Source organism: Zosterops lateralis (genome assembly GCF_965231275.1).
Source record: "Zosterops lateralis genome assembly, chromosome: 4".
NCBI classification, from domain to species: domain Eukaryota; kingdom Metazoa; phylum Chordata; class Aves; order Passeriformes; family Zosteropidae; genus Zosterops; species Zosterops lateralis.
This window is the reverse complement of record NC_139765.1, coordinates 39,752,373-39,770,505: the sequence shown is the minus strand read 5'-3', so window position 1 is coordinate 39,770,505 and position 18,133 is coordinate 39,752,373. Positions and strand designations below refer to the sequence as shown.

General features: G+C 38.8%; 1 long non-coding RNA gene across 1 annotated transcript in view; it reads left to right on the top strand.

Moving 5' to 3' along the window:
- The window catches only part of LOC310908424, a 166,665-nt gene that overhangs the window by 55,218 nt on the left and 93,314 nt on the right, over positions 1–18,133 (top strand). The gene's annotated exons all lie outside the window — the stretch shown is intronic.

The following is an 18,133-nucleotide window of genomic DNA, read 5'->3' as shown; positions in this document are numbered from 1 at the left end:
AAGTGGAAAAACACTTTTTTTGCCTGAAGTAGAAACTGCTGGACTAGATTTCTTCTTGACTATGCCACTATAGCAATGAGAGAAGAGTCAAAATTAAGCATGGGCAAAGAGGTTTTCTCTGGTGGAATGCAGACATGTAAACTCATAGCCAGGGTCATATTGAGGGGATGATGGGGTTGGCAAGATGCAAAAGGGAGATGATATTACCAGGCATGGTTTATATGAGTCAGAAGAGAATAACAGAGGTATTACAATCCAGAAAAGATGAGGACAATGAACCCATGCTAGTGGCAAATGTAGTTCAGGTGCCCTTTTCTCCCTCCTCACTGATTTCTTTTATCAAAAGAACCAAGACAATCCTATAGGGAATAGTGAAGGAATGGGTCCAAATCCATACTGCAGCAATAATATGGATGGCTGTGATAAACAAAAAGGAAAAAAAAAAAAGAGAAAGGGGTGAAAAAAATGTACAAAGGCACAGACCTTATGAAAAAAAAATGAAGGTGTCAGAAAAGCAGAAGGAATGTGGAAAGGCTACATGAGAGAAGGAGAAGAATACTTGCAGCAGTGAAATTATAGATTTCTGTGACTGGCAAACACAGTGAAAGAAGAAAGACAGAAACCCCGAAAGCTGTAGCAAGAGTGGTATTAAGGCACATAAGTGAATCTGAGATCTACTACTGGTCTGTCTGGGATCAATTGAAAAGTAAAAGACAATAAGAAGATGGTTAAGAAGTAGTGGGGATATCTTGAAGGATGTTGAAGCTTCTGAAGCCAGATATTATAACAGTGACACAAGAGATACAGAGGAATCTGTATATTTTGCTGCTTATTTCTAGAGGAATCTCACCTACATGATAAAACTTTAAAAATAGAATAGGTTTTAATCACTGGGAAAATATCCTGGAATTTCTCTTCAGTCCTAATCTTATTAAATATCAGAGACTTAAAATAGAAATCACTAGTCCATATGAGAAGGCTGGATCAAACTGCTAACCTTTGGCACTCCAGGATAAAAAAATACTGTTCACATGATTATCAGGCTTATGCCTTATTATGTTTACAGTTTCACTTTTAAACATTCTTTTAAAAATTTAAAACTACACTATTATATTTACACTTTTATGTTTAAAACTATTTCACACAAAGTCATTCAAAGCATTTTGGAAGTCTGAGATCTCGAACTGACATTCAACTCCAGAACGAGCAAAACCAGAGAACTAAGAATCTGACTCTTCTCAGATGGCTATCAAGAAAAGTACCTGTAAACCCAGTGGAATTGTGCCAATGTAAAATAGATGTGAGTGAAAGGCGAGTAGGTTCTGGTTGTCCGCAGAGAATGGTTGTAAACAAGGTGTCAACACATTTCCTCCTGATGCTGATATGAAGGCCTTGTTAACACAGCACGATGACACTTGAATTGTCATGGAGCTGCGTCACCCGTTTTCAGCAGAGGACAGATATGTCAAGATTTTAGACAGGATGAAAGTAGAGCTAGATCTGCTTATAATCATGCATGACCAGCTGCTCTGAAGCAGTAACAGCTCTATGTGTGGAAGCAGTGCACAGAACTGATGAATGTGTATAACAGTCCACAATCAGGGTACATTTAAATACTGATCTGAGGCTAAACAGCCTGGAGAATTGTAAGTCTTTTACCAAATTGATATTGTACCAGGGAAATGGATGATATTGTCTTGTTTATGCATACAGAACAATTATTAAGAATTTACTGTACTAAGACAATAGGACTGGAAGAATAAGTTTAAATAAAATTAAATGTCCCAGATAGCTTGTCCCAGAAAACCTACTTCAGATTTTAGCTGCAATATGCCTAGACTGAAAAACACAGATGAGAAAGAAAACAGACTTCAAAAACTTTGTCAGAAACTTCATGTGCAAAAACAGAAAGTAAAGTTTCAACAAATGATTGCTGGTGCATGAACATAGGTCTAATTTACAAACTGGCAGCTTTACTGAAGAAAATGCATCCAGCAAAACATATGTTGTGATGTGATACTCCCCAGCCAGCCTCCTGAAAACCTATCATTAGCTGAAAAAATGTACAATTTTATCTGTATGCGAAGAACTACTTTATGCTACAAAATAAATTGCTAAATTAGTTTTAATCTTTGATATTTAATTCTGTGAGGAATTGCTACCTTTTAGTAAGACACTTCTCTATGTCATCTATACAGTAATCTAGTGTTACAACCTCCCTCCAAGCCAAGAGCAAAGCTATATTTGGAAACATTTTTGATTTGCAGACTCTATTTTATATGGTAACCCATGAAGCTCAAGAAGAAGATACTCCTTTCCTAAACAAAATGAAACCAACCTTTTCTTTGAAACTGCTGTTTGGAATTTCCTGCTTCATTATACTTGAAGAGATAGACACTTATAAATAAACTTTTTTAAATGAGAAAAAAACCACAGGTACTGGCAAGGTTCTCTAGAGGTGTCTGTATCTCCTTCTTGATAAGAGAGGGAAAAAAAAAAAAAAAAAAAGAGGTTAATTTATACTGGGAACCAAAGTTTAAGATGGCTAATGTTGGCAGACAAACTCCAGCTTTCCCATCTGTATCGGAAGATACAGGGTATATTCCATGCAAAAGTTTACATTGTTGCTCAACAAAACAGAAGCAATCAAAATAAAGTTATTTCCTGAAGATGATTCTGGAGAGAACATGGTTTCCAATAGATGATGCTCACAACAGCCTGCAACTGTGACATTCCCAGAAAGTGGCTGCATAAAGTCACAAAGCTGAATTTTGCCTATACCCAACTTTTTATACTAAATACTGCCAAACATTTTTGTTTTATACAACTAGATTCAATTATTACTCAACCTGTGCCACACATACTACTGCCATGCTCCAGTCAGTCATGCTGGTTCTTCAAGCAGTGCCACTAATTGACTTTGACAGACTTTGGCACCAGAAGATCCAAGGGAAGAAAAAAATCTATAGTCCACACTTAGAGAAAAAACTTGAGATTTGATAGACATAGCCTGAAACTGAACCATAATTACTGTATAGGTACCTGTGATAGCTTAATCGGGCAGATTTTATTTTCCTAAGGCTAGTTTCTAGGTATGAAATAAAATTAATAACACATAAAAATGGAAAGGATCTCCTTGGTAGTCACTCCTATCAATAGTGTGCTTTAAGGATCTTCTTCATTTAGAAGCATAAAATTCTGATGTCTAGCCTATGATTTTCTAATCTTAGGACCACACTTCATCTACTTCTTCAACTGATTATTTACAAATGTGCTGGGCCAAAGCCCCCAAGACTAACTCAATGATAGGCAGGAGTCTTCCTACCCATCCCCTACAGACAAAATGACAGAAGCGCAGAACATACTTTCAGCACCAGCCCTCAGAGTTCATGACCCCGTGAGTTTCTGTGTCCGTCTGACAGACTTCCCAGGGCCTCCTGAGGGCTCACAGCCCTGCTCTATGCCCCTCCCAAACCTGGTCAGACCAGGCCAACCTCAACCAAAAACACTCAGACCCTTTAAGAAAAAGTTTGAGACTTTCTCAGGAGACCTCTGGATCTTTTTCTCATGCAACAAGTGTCCTCTTGGTGTGTTAGCATGTGTTCTGCTCCATTCCTGCTCTCAGCCTTTCCCCAAAGTGTGAGAAGCTCTGGCAGGAAACCAAACAGATAATGGTGCCTCTCTGGGTCTGGGGGTTTGCTGATGCCTGGCTTATTGACAGGAAGAGGAGAGGCCTGAGCAACTGGGAGACTGTGGTTTCTCTTTATTTCCCAGAAATGCCTGAATTGCCAATACCACATTATTAGTTTGTAACTGTCTGATCTGAAATGCTTTGTAATACACACATTTGTTCCTCTCCTTCATGTATCTTATTTCAATTCATATTTCCCAGTATATCTCTGGATACTTGCAAGCCTAACTCTCATTGATATTAATCTCTCCCCTGGCTGTGAAGACAGGTCTCAATAAGGTAATAAATAATGATTATATCCTCTGTGAGTTCTTTCTCACTGCCGTGGTTGTGTGAAGTCACGCAAAGTGGTCTCGGTGTACTTTGGTCCCATTCATGTTCACAAACACTAGCAAGCAATCGTGGTGTGTTAATATATTTTTCACCTGTTAAGCACTTGGTTTTAAATTTCATTCTTCTTTTATTCTGCATTAAAAAGGCTTCTGGAAGCATGGGGGATAGACACTCTCTATTTTTGTTGCTGCTACTGCTGCTGCTTTTAGTTGTTCTTAGTTTGTGAGTACTTGCAGAAAATGTTTTTCTTGTATTCTGGAACCCTTGTTTACCTAAAACGTTCTCAGTATTACATAATGATTTTCTAGAAGCAGTGAAAAACAAAAATATAATATTTAGCATAGTTCTTAAAGGTTGCTTTGATTTATGTTCTGATGTTGGAAAGATGCTTGTGTTGTTTATGCGTTCTTTGGAAAGATTTCATTTCCTCTCATTGGCTGGAATTTTTTGAATGTACACTATCCAATCACATAATTATATCATGTATATCACATATTTTACACCTTTACCCTCAACATCTTTTTGGTCTGACTGTGGTATATGAAATATAAATATAAAATAGCTACTAAACAAATAACTTTATTCTGTACAAACAAGGATATAATTTCCCTTGCTTGAGAGTTTTTTAATGTAGTGCCTAAAAACTTCAATGTTGCTGTCATTAGACAGAATAAAATGCAGTAGGATCAGACCTGGAAAAAGGGAGGCAAAGAATGGAATCAACTGGTTCTAAGTTGCAGGGAAAATACTCTGTACACATGCAGAATAAAATAAGCATTTTTGCCATAACTCTATCCAAATAAAATAATCTTTCCAGCTACATGATGTTGCATGTAAAGGCAAGATAAATTAGCTTTGGTATCAGGATGAAATTAGCTACCGCATCATAGATTACTTTTGAAATCAAATTAAGGGTTACAAAAATAAATGAGGTTATACTCACAACTAAATGGCTAATAGCTCTTTGAGGCAAGATTTCTGTCACTTGTTACTTTCTGAGTTACATATTTATTTTCTGTTTTGGATGGTGAAACATAATCTAGCAGTCATACAAATATATGAGGTTTTTTGCTTGTGTTTTTTGCATTCTTAGCTTAAGTAATTTTTCTCAAGAATCAAAACCACCTGATTTTTGCTACTATTAATAGAAAAAATGCTAGGTCGCTCTACAGAATAGCAATCAGAACACTGTCAGCAAGCAAATTACTGTCAGCAAGCAAATTCTGACCTGTGCAATAAGGACTGAGGACTGTTAATGTTCATTCTGAAAAAAATATATATATCCTGTAGTATTTTATTATTTGGTCTTGAAATATTTATTATTTTTATTGAACATATACATAATAAATCTTACTTTGTCTACTTATCTCACAAAAATTATACGCAATACAAATGTAAGAGAAGCCTTTGATAATCTAGGCAGGGAGCTGAATTTTGGTAATACAGGGCACTGAAATCAGACACAAAGTGCTTCAGACAAGAACTAATTGCTGGGAAGTTGAAGCTAGACAAATTCAGATCAGAAATAAAGTTAAAGTGTTATAACAATGGGGATAGTCACTTAAGTGACACGGGGCTTATGAAAAATTCTCTATCACAGGGAATATGATTGATTTTTTTTTTTTTTTTTAATATACCCTCTATTTCCAATACTGATGTAGGGTCTAAAGAAGGATTTTTCTTTATTGACTCCTAGGGCATGTATTCCACAGGACTTCAGGCCAGGTGATCATCATAGAGCCATCTGAACTCAAAGTCTATGAAACTGCATCTCGAAACAGCTTTGAAATCCATGCGCTGATGGACACTTGTCCCAGGTAGATGCTGAGAGTTCTGGGTTAATTTACCTTTTGACCCATTTCATAGATTTAGAGCTTCTGCTGGAGAATATTCTCTTGACCCACTTTTGCAGCTGCCTCCATTTCTGACAGTAGCTACATTTTCTTATTTCCTTTTCTCTTGCTCACCGTTGAGATGCTGTTGTACAAGGTGAACTTTGAAGAGACAGTCTAGATGCAGAAGCTGTCTAATAAGAAAAATGCCTGTGGGCTGAAAATAGAATGGTTGATCTAGATCTGGCTGATAGATTGGTTATGTGAAGGATATCTCAGCTGATTTTCAAACACAGAACTCTGATAAAAGAGCATTGATTAAGAAAGCTTGCTAAGTGAAAGAACAGATAACAGAAAGGAGATCAAAGTCATCAGGTAGCACGGACTTGGCTAATTCTTGTCTACAGCTTTAACTGCTCCCACTTCACCATCTTGTTAGATGTGTGGGTTTTGTATCTTTTTGAGAGATGGCGAGAAAGACAAAACCTACAGGAGGATCTAAATCACCAAATAGAGCTGTCAACTTTTGTGTCACTTGTGTGTGACTGGAGATTCCTGGAGATCCAAGTAGTTTGTTTCCTCCACACCAAAAGTGAGAATGAGTTTTACTGACCCATTCTCACAGCTCGTTATGTTTAGGGTATCAATCCATTCTCCCACAAAGTAGTAATTTCTTTCTGACAAACTTGTTTCTGCCTGCCAGATTCTTTCATATTGCATACGTAAACATACCCAATAAGTTGTGAAAAAGCCTTCCGGAACTGATGAAGATTCCTTGGTATTACTAAATGGAATAGGAAACCTTAGCTGTGGTGGACAGTCTATTCATGGAGATATACATCTTCCCAGAGCTCTGCTCCGTAAGTATTTCCACCTATTCCTTCAGTCCACACCTCCTTATGCATGCTGTGCACTCACTTGATACTGACAGACCATGTCAAATACTGAATTCTCTGGTTTCCCTCTCAATCTCAACACACAGTTCTTCCTTACCACATCCTTCCCCTGCTCCTAGCTTTCAGCACTGTCGGCAACAGCATCAAAGTCTGCAAAGCCTCAAAAATAAAAAGATGGAGCAATCATAGCCTGAGGGGGCAAAGTCAAAGACAGCTGAGAGTGGGAGGAAAGGTTAGGGCTTGTCATGGATGTGCAAACATCCTCCCTCCACAGCCCTGTTGAGGAGAGAGCCCAATGCAGGCTTGCAGCATTCATGTTATTCTTGCCCAAAGGCTCTGCTAAAATTAGTGTCAGTCTCAAAGGAAACATGCAACCCTTAAAGACACAAAGCTAAATTTTTTGCAAGCTCTGACTATATGCGCTATGAACCAATGATTAAGAAGCATCAAACCACTGACTGGAAATAGGTTTTAAAGATGCAGACTGTAGAAATGTTCCATTGATCTGGTCCAATATCACTAGGGACAGTACAGACAAAGTTGTGTTTCCTAATTAGACCTGGATGGAGAGCACATTTATCTAAAACTCTACCAGAACCATTGAATCATTTCCATTCAGGGCACAGAGGATTCCATCTTTGCCATGATGTTTGGTACATATAAGTCAGTGTCACAGCAGGTCATTCTTCTGATAGGAAAAAAGCAGTGGCAGGATGTTCTATGTATTCCTTCAGGATCTGTATTGAAACAGAAATTACCTTCAAAATAACTTTAGGAGAAGAAAATGGCAGTTTTGACTTATTATGTGCCATATGGGAAAGAAGGACTCAAGCAGAGTGCTTCTGTTTCTTCATTGCAACTGAAGATGACAGTAGTCTGGTTGTTTTTCAAGTTTCTACATTAAGGTTTGCTTATATCTAGGTGAAAAAAAAGGAAAAAAAATCCCAAATGCAGCCAACCCTTGTATGACATGTCTGGCCCAAGCTGACAAGCATACTGCATGGGTGATTTATATTTAGAGCAAGACCCAGAGGTGTCTAAAGCAATCTACTTTCAAAAGCAGAAGTTGTCATATTCTAAATCTGCTCTTAAAGAAAACTGGACCTCAGTGTTATTTTCTGGATAAAATATACAACACTCAGTAGAAAGGGCAATGTTTGAGAACATGTGAAGTCCAGTGTTCAGTGAGGCACCTGATGTCCTGATGCCTTAAGCTTTTATATGAGTGGTCAAAGCAATTTTGTTTTAGCCAGTGAGTTGTATGAACAGCATTTATACAACTAATAGACATTCTTCCACAAGTTACTAGTAAGTGCATTGATTGTAGATGGCTGTTTGGGAATCAGGTTTGCCTTCTTCCATTTGATGCTTGTGGCAGAGGGCTGTGTTGGGTGCTGTTTTCTAAGCTGATGTCTTCCTCACAGCTGCTGAAGCCACAAGATGTCCCTAGGGCATGTTCTCTGCCTGAGCTCCTGTCTTTTGCAACTACTGTCATTTCAAAGACTTCACATCACAGTACTTGGGGAACATGGGAAATGAAGACACCCCCTTCTGTGAGACCAGCTTGCTTGAGGTTAACTGTTGTTTTGTTTTTTTCCCCAAGCAAATGTTTCCTGGGGATATGTTCAAAGGACATCATGTTCCATGGCTGAGATAGTCTGTTGATCCTCAGTTACCCTTTCATGTAGATCATGGAGGATTTTGCTCCACAGTGGCAAAGGGTTCAAATTTTCAAGATAGGTGAAAATAAATATAGGAAGTTTAACAAAACTTCTAAACATTTATGTCTATCTCTGTAAAGACTATGAAGCCTGATATCGATTGTCCTGCCTGATATTGATGGCCACTATGAATGGCCTTTTTGTCAAATGGGTTCCTCTCCACTGCTATTCACTCCCTCAAAGTGAGCAGGGAAGGTAGTTATATCGAACTGATGCTGTTTCACCACATCTAATGGTATGACAGTTGAATATTTACTCAGAAACCTTATTTCTCAAGGGATCAATGCATTTTGTTCATTTATCCTTCAATTAAAAAAAATGCACATATATGAAGCAGTGTGCATACCTCTTTGTACTTCGACTTTCAGTCTGAAAAGAGAAAGCTATTCTGAAATTATTGTCATGGGAAAACCCTAAGAAATGTATGAATTTTGCATTCTTACAGGAGTTGGGAAAAGGTGTGGAGCTGTGTGGAATTTCTATTTTATGTCTTAGATGCAGCAAACACAACTTTGGCCAAAAGCCAAAAGAGGAAAATTATTTTTAAAAATATATTTTAAAAATAACCATCCATCCTTGGGAGATTTGTGCTCCCCTTCTATCAGCTCCTGTGCCTCTGGTTTGCTTCCTGTAGTTCTGGCAGTTTGCCAGCAGAAACTTCCATCTCTAAAATGAGAAACATAAAGAAAAAGTTAGTGGCACATATCAAGACTGAACTACTTCATCAAAAAGCCAAAGAGGAGCACTTGCTATGAAAAATATACTTTCATTTTGGCAGAAGATATATATTATTACCTTGCAGTTCAGTGACACTCTCCAAGTACTGAAGATGTCTTAGTTAACATGTATTGTAACCTCACATCACATGGCCTGTGTTACATCTCAGAAACAGACCATTTGGTACATACTCTTGAAACTCCAGTTTAGGTAAGTTACCAGTCTAGCACCCCATTAAAACTTCCAGAAGGAGAAGACATCTTTTTGCTGTCAGAATGAGTCTTTATGTATACAGTGGTTCGGGAATTAATTTCTTTGACTATGCCATTTTGAGGTGTCATTAGGTTTAGAAGCTCTGAATTGTTGTCAATTTGCAATACATGTTTCTTGGGAACGTGGAATCCTTCATGCTATCCCACTTATCTCACAGTGACAAGAAGCTTGGTGTGCCTTACTGAGCAGAGGAATTGAAATGCAAGGTGAAAGTCTTATCCAGAAGGTTAACTGGGAAGATGTCATTGCAACAATGAACAGCCAGCTGCCAAGGTCACATTCATTTTATAGTCCTCCAACAAAAAGCATAGCAGTGGAAGCAGAGGACTTGAGCATGTGGGAAGAACTCAACCCTACAATTACAGACTGGATAAATCTATTAAGTTGGGTGGGATGGTAGGAGGGACCCAGAGAAAAATGGACAATAAAATAAAACAAAATACAGATTTAGCAAAAATTGACTGACCTGAAGAGCTTTCAGGAAACAGTTAATCAGAAAATTTAAATTTACTTCTTTTTTTTTTTTTTTTTTTTTTTTTTTTTTTAATCTATCAGGGCCCCAATTCCCTTGACAACAGGCTGTCATTAGCTGGATTCCCGTTGCCCTGTGCTTCCTTGTGCTGTGGCAACTCTCATGGGTAAATGCCCCAGGCACAAATTCTGCAGTTCAAGGGGTAGGACTAGGACAGAGTCCTCAGGAAAGAAACTGAGGAGGCAGGTTATTTTCATTCAGGAAAAAACCCCTGAAACTCTGCTCAGCACTCTTAAGACCATAGACACTGTCTAGTCATTCTCTTCCAGTGTCAGCTCTCCTTTTCCCTAGCTGATTCCTGCAAACAGCAGGACTTTGGTCTTCACCCACTAATTCCTGGAAGGGAACAGCCCTGTAATGGCATCACTTGTTAGGAGACAGACAGCTGTGGCCATCTGCAGCCTCCTCACTGACAGAAAGACTATACTGGGAGAGCAAAGACCAGAAGAAGATGAAACGTTGAATTATAAGAGGAGAGCACAAGTGGAAACAGCACTGAATGGAGAGACAGAAAAAAGCAAAGGTCACACTACCAGGAAGCTAATGTCAGAAAATAAAAGATGATTGTGTTTTGCTGCTTTGCTTGATCCTCTTTTCTTTTTATACATGACTTTTCATAATCTTTTTCATGTTATCTTTCCTACCCTTGTTTTCTTCCTTTCTTGCCTCTAGGCTTTTTACTGCCTGTTTTTCAGTGTGTTTTATATTTACAGAAATAGATCATTAGCCTTTACAAACTGAAGTTAAACACTATTTGAAAATACCCACCTGATCCAAAATACTCACCAAAACTTTGCATATTGCATGACTGGACTGGAGAGACAGAATATTACTGTGTTTTATGCAACGTTAAAAACATACTTCTAAAATCTAACCTCACAGCAGTAGTCTTTCCCATCTTTAATTTATCTTTGAAACACTCTCTCTGACCCAGTGAGTCACTAATTCCTGTTTCCAGATTCAGCAGCTTGTAGTTTGTTGCACACCTTCAGAGGCTGAAGGTCCAATGTACTGAACTTTGCCAAATGAGTGCTTTTGCAATTATTTTACAGAACAGGACTCTGTGATGACAGTTACTCTTTTCCTCTGAAGAATCTTCAGACGTTCTTGAATTGGCCTGCTTGTGCAGGGGGAAATCTCCTGGGTATTTGTGTCACCTATGGTTTCTGTCTCTGCTTTGACACCCCAGCATATTTTGCCGGGCACTAGAATGGGCATTGGTATCTATCATTTCTGCCACATGTGATTTCTGTTTATGAGCTACCTACTTATTAGGCCTAGCCCCACATGTTAATGTTGCCCATTTCATACACAGTTAAATGTGTTTATAGGGAGTTTACCTGTAGGTAGCAACCTCTGCCTCTCTGCAAATTAAAATTAATATCTCAGCTAAGCAAAAAATGTGTTCTATAATTTAAAGCTGATATCCTAATTAAAGGTGGAACTGTGTGTGAATGGTCTTTTTGAAATCACTGGGTTTCATTTTACTAATAAAATAGCACACATACCGAAGTGTCCCTTTGGGCCTCTTTTCTCTTTTTCTCTATCTGTAGAATGCCTGCAGGAATTTCATTTGTTTACTCAATTTTCTGAATTATACAATGATTTTAAGTTTCAATTTTCTGAATTTCTTGTGAACTATTTTTGTGTTAATATGCACATTTATTCCTTTGGAAGGAGATTACAAATTATGATGGTAAATTAAAGCCTCCGTTTCATTTTCACATCACGTATTTTCTGTTCTTCTTTTCTCACCCTACACACCTGAATACACACATCCTCCAAGCATTCACACAGCAGTGTAAATGAGAGGCTGGACAGCTTAGCACACATTCACACTGAAGAAACACTAGTAAGGTACTGAAGGGAGCACCAGAAGATCCCACTTAACTTTCCCTCCATACTTTAAATACATATCTGCACATCTCTTCTTGTTACTCAAATATCAGCCTGACCATGCTCACTTGAAATTCTTTTTTACACTTCTGTGATCAGTGGAGAAGGGTAAAGAGGTTCATTACAGAAGAAAAAGTACCATATATGTTGCACATACTATTCTTAGGAAACATGGCCGAGGCTTCTTCTACTGACATTCAAGAAGTGCAGTCTGTGTTTCCCATGGTTAGCCCATGTAGGGTTTACACCCTGCAAAAGAGGGAGCTGAAGAACACTTCACAGCTGTCTGATACCATCAGTTCTTACTCAGTTTAGTTCAGCACATCAGGCTGGTTCTTTTTTTGTTGCCCTAACAAACCTTGATTATATTTTAATGAGAAAGTGCTTTCCCAGCATGTAGCCTTAATTTTGCTTTTCAGCAGGTGGTTCATGGTTTAGCTCAAAAGTCACGATGTAAATCCTGACAGCAGATTATACTAGTTAATAATATAAGATTCAGACCCTGGGACTTAATGATTCATTTTCCTTTTATTACAAATAAATTCTGCCCAGAGAAAGCCTGGGTGAGGAAAATAATTTGGTCAGAGTTCCTTCTGGATTCTGAGTTCCTCTGACCCATTATCTTTTAATTATGCCTCAGTTTTGTGCTTTCATAGGACAGTGATTTTAATAATTTTAATGAGCTTTATTACAAGCGAGTGAGATATGTAATTTCTCAATTTCAGTACACCCTATGAGATATTGGGTTCCCTGACTCAGGGGAGTTGAAACTTCTCAGCATCTGACAGAATTAAATCCCAGCTTCTATGAAACACTGCTGTGAAGAGTAGTTGAGTCCCATAAACCCTTTAAAGTTAAGTCTGTTTCATTTCACATGTGGAATTGGACAAGCAAAGTTTACCAGTGTTTCAACAGCTGGGACTAACCCCATGTGTGAACAGCTGGCTTTGAAACAGAGTAGCCCACACATTGAGTGCAAGAAAGATTACACCAAGCTTCTATATTGATTTTCAAGGTGGTTATAATAAGAAACTGAATTCAGAAATGACACAAGGTTTAACAAGTTTGTGGTTTCTTTCTGAAACAGTTCAGTAGAAATCCTACGTATCATCTGCAAACTAAATTTGCAGTAACAGTTGTTTTTACAAGACCTTCTTAGCAAAGACTAACATCCAAGTGACAGGACAGCCAGTAGTTTTAATTTATGTCTCTGCAATTATCACATCTTCCTTATTTGTGTAGCTGGGGGAACAGAGAAGCTTCACAACACGGTGGGAAGGGTCCACAGAAGAATAGCCAAAGACACATACATAATATCTTTCCTTTCTTCTTCCAGAAGTTCACTTTTCTACTGAGTACATAAAGAAGGGTGTGCATCAGCAGAAAAGATTCAACCAGCATTAGGCTTTTTCTCTGAGATTAGTTTAATATTAATGCTACTCCAATGACTCCATCAGAATTGCTTCTGCTGTAGGAGACAGGAAAACAGGACTGTTTCTCCTCCTATTAGACATGCTGGGAGTAAACACAAAGGAATAAGTCTAATGTTCTAATGATATTAATTCTATAAGAATCCGGAAGTTATATAGGAAATATTTAATACAGAAATTTAGATACATTGGCATAGTCTGGTGAAAAGGAAAAGCATTTTACTTAATATGCAATTTGACTGCAAATACAAATATATTGTGAGATACATACAAAATAGCTGTAATAGCAGAAGAATAAAAATTATTTGTATGCTTGCAGACTTAGAGGATCTCAGAGTTTCTTTTCAGAGTGTACTCACTGACCACTAAAACATCCTTTGTTGTGTCTTAGTACTGTAATAGAAATCATGAATTATGTGTTCCTAAACAGCAGTTCTTAAACCCTTGAACACAGAATGAAATTTAACCTCAACAGAACGCACACTGGAATGAATGCCAACGAACATCTGAACCTGGCAAGCCAGTTTAGCTTCATATACTCTCATGTCAGTATGAATATGTGCCAGCAAGTTGACTTGTGGCAGTAACTCTCTACACTCTTGCTCTGAATATGTACGTTTACATCTTATAATTGCATTGAAATACAATGTTATTCTATGTTGAAGATGCTCTGCTGGGAATTTTTTGTTTCTGGGAACAGCAGAGAGAGCATGGAGTTGCAAACCTTACATGTGTACCACATAGTGAAGTGCATGTTTGAGAGCTAGTCAAGTCCTGATTGGTGTGCTTGCCATCTGCAGTGCTAGTATTTGTAGGCTGCTGTATTTTAAAGTGCCTACACTGCTCTCAGAATGATCTGCTGAAAGACAACACTGTAGTATACACAGCCCTGCTCATGCCTAAATTATCCACAACAAATTAACGAGAACCTGGTGCTGATTGTGTTTAGGCCATTCTGAAGCAACCACTTACTGGGCTTAAGGGTTTACTTTTAAAATACATATTACTGGCTGAGACAACAGGCTTGGACCCATGTTTAATAAATGGTGAGACGTATTCTAAGTGTTTTAATGTCTCCAGCTCAGCATCTAAGGTCTGCTTCACAACAACGTTTTAAAAGATGTTGAGAATTAGTAAAGATCCTCCTTCATGCAAATTCTGATTAGTAGGAGGGGATGATTAAAAGGTGGCAGAAAACCCTGGTTTTACTTTCTGTGTTCTAGGCTTGTCTGACTTCTACTTTTCATAGAATGCCAGAATCATTTAGGTTGGAAAAGACCCTTAAGTTAATCAAATCCAAAAGCTAACCTAACACTACCCAGTCTATCACTAAGCCATGTCACTAAGTGCCATGTCCTTCAACCCCCTGATATTTGAGGAGCCTTGTATTTGCTTTACCTAGTGGTGCTTTATCTACAGCCAAAATAGTTTCCTGTGCCTAGTGAGAATGGACAAAGCATAGCAAGGTGCTGAGCAATCACAGCACCTGTCACTGTGGGAGCCCCACAGTGTCGTCACCACAGCTTTGGACATGCATGGCTTCTCTGGAATTCCCTGGTGCCTGACCACATAAACATTTGTTAATATCACAGTGGCAGAGATGCTTTGTGACTGACCAGCCAGCCTGGCTTGCCCTACAACTACATACCAAAGCCCCATTTAATTAAACCCCAACCCATCCACTTTGGAGAGGTAAGTGGACTGGCATAGAGATTTCACAGGGTTGCTAAGGAGGTATAGTGCTCTAACAGGGCAACTATATAAGAACTAGGGCCCCAGGCAGCCTGACAAAACAGACCTCAGCAACCCCTCACAGTCTGCTTAGAATTAATATCTGTCTTGGTCACAAGGGCCCTGACTGAATGGCTCAAGAAACAGCATGCTCTGTGTCTCTCCACACAGTAGTAGAATAATATCTTCAATAATGCATTTTAATGTACTATGTGGGCAGGAACACTTCTAGACAAGGTTTTACAGATAGCAGGCTTTATTCTAGAATGGTCTAGTTCTGTTGGGCTGTTTTTTTGTTTTGGTTTGGTTTGGTTTTTGTTTAAAGAACTTTAATTTTTTAATTTAATGGTTGTGATTTTGCCGCTTTATTTTTTACCAAATAGTTGTTAGATTTTGTTCCAGAACACTTGGTGCAGTTTATCATGGGAGGATGATATCTGTAACAGACCAACCTAAACCTCTTTAAGACAGCTGTGGCAAAGGGCCTTCTGATTGTCCCCAGCACTTCCAACTGGCCCTTTACTTCTTCCTTAGGTGCCCACTGTGGTACAGAGCCAGTCACTGCCTTTGTCCCACTGAGCTGGCACTTTCCAGTCAACAGGCTTCTTTGAACACCCATCTGGAAAAAAAGTTTTCAGATGTTTCTCTTAAAAACAACTGCTTGGATGACACTACCTTACAAGTCCCTTGCAAGTACCAGTTGAGCCTGTTGGAGTGGGTCCAGAGGAAGGCCACAAAAATGACCAGAGGAATGGAGCACCTCCATTTCTCCAGGCTGAGACAGGCAGGGTTGTCCAGCCTGGAGAAGAAAAGGCTCCAGGGAAACCTTATTGTGGCCTTTTGACACTTAAGGGGGACTTAAAACAATGATGGAGACAACCTTTTTGGTAGGACCTGATGCAACAGGACAAGAGGTACAGTTTTTATACTCAAAGGGGATAGATTTAGACTAGAGATGAGGAAGAAATCTTTTACAAGGGTGATGAAACACTGGCACAGTTGATGCCACTAGAGAGGTGAGGATGCTCCATCCCTGAAAACATTCAAGGTCAGGCTGGATGGGGCTCTGAGCAACCTGATCCAGTTTAAACTGTCCCTGCTCATTGCTGGGGGCTGAACTAGATGCCTGGATAAGTCTCTTCCAACCTAACCTTTTCTATGATTCTAAGTAGTCTGTCACTCAAGAATACTCAGTGGATTTGTTTGCAAGAAAGGGAAGACTAATTTTCCATCATTACAGGTTAGTTCACACCTTTGGGTAATAAAAGCTGAGTGAGCAGGAAAAAGGATCAATAAAATCCTGACTCATTTTACTCTTTAATTTCTGAGCACCATACACTTTCTTCTGCAAGGTGCCTAACATTTATTTCTGTCCTGGGAACTGAAGCCTGTTGATCTTATCCTATGTAGCACTGATCTGGAAAGTGCTGATTATGCTCAGTATGGCCAGTATCACAAAAAAGAAAGTTTTGTGGACACTCAACAGGAAATAGTTCAGATTTCTGAGTGCAAGACTTGGCATGAAAGAATTAACCTCTACTTTGTCTTTGAGTATTTAAGTTTTCCTTTCTTCTTTTCTTTGTATATCTGTCTCTATGATTTTAAAGAGGGCTGTTAATTGCTATTTGCAGCCAAGGTGTTTTATGATTATAATAGCATGTTCCTCCTCTTTATCAATCTAAATTCTGCATGAAAGAGGCTTTTAAACTGAAGTTTCTTGCATTGCATTCAGAAGGAATCAAGGCAGGCTTGCTCTTGAGTTGCAATTCAGACTCCATCAGGTACTATCTTTGTACTATCATCAGGTACACATTTATATCCTTGACAGCAAATGTGTCAGGATGGGTTGCAGATGGAGGAGGAGACAGAGAAAGAAAGACATCCAAGCAGGCCCAAGGCCACTCACAGGATTCAAGACTAATGCTTACAGTGCACACAGTCTTAGACAGAGAACAGCTGGACAGGTACCAATGTAACGTGTTCCCACTGAGTTAATTTAAATACTGTTTACTACGTGATAGGCCAGCTCCATTTTTTACATAGTCTTCATAGCAGTCCAAGAGTGTTTGAATAAACTGTGGAAAGCATGCAGTGGATGGTGTACTCGACTGGAAAGGGGTTGAAACAGGACACTTAGCAGGCTTTGTCTTATCTCGGTGTTTAGGTGCAAGTAACCTCTGAACACGTGTGAAACATCTGTGACACTGACAATCAGAAAAGACACATCATTCAAGATGAAGAACTCCTGCAAGCCCTACGAAAAGATAATTGGTATCAATTCCAGTTTTTTTATCTATCCTGAGCATGAACAAGCTTCCCCTCCTCCTCTCCCCTCTCTGGACTAACTAGAAAAGTATCTTTTTTTTTTTTTTTTTTTTTTTTTTTTTTTTTTTTTTTTTCTGTCTGCCATTCCTGAAACATTTAAGAGATCTCAGAAGACTAATGTTATCAGAGTGTTTGATATGCAGATAGCTTTGATGTGCATGCACTGCTTGTAAAAACGATGAGAAAATAGAGAAAGTAATCAAAAAACACCATTTATACACCTGGCAGCCAATGGGGACGGGACACTGGGAGTGCCCGTGGACATCTGGGGCCATACTGAGGAAGACAAAGCTTTCTTTCAGCTACAGTGAAGGGAAAAGATTAGGTGGGTGTGGACAGGAGAAGGAATGACTGTTTTCTCTGTGTGGCAGGAGGGGTTAGGGAAATTGTTTATTTCTTTGTACCAGTACAGGAAATGTCTTTGCTTATGCATTTATCGGTGGCGCTGGAAGAGGCAAAGGCATACTTTTTTTTTTTTTTTTTTTTTTTTTTTCTTAGACATAGGGAAAGGGGAGATTAATTTTTTTTTTTTTTTTTTTTTTTTTTTTTTTTTTTTGCCCCTATGTAAGGGGACGAAGGGAGGTCTGTCTATACATCTACGAGCTGTTTCAAAGAGAAAAACCTGCGAGGTCTGTATGGACTTCAAAAAGAGCCGAGCATAGGTAGGACAGTTCACTTCAACGCTGCTCCAAGCGGGGCAAATGTTTAGTCTTCTATTTTTGGCAGCAATGACGTTGGAGCTGACAAACCAAGAAT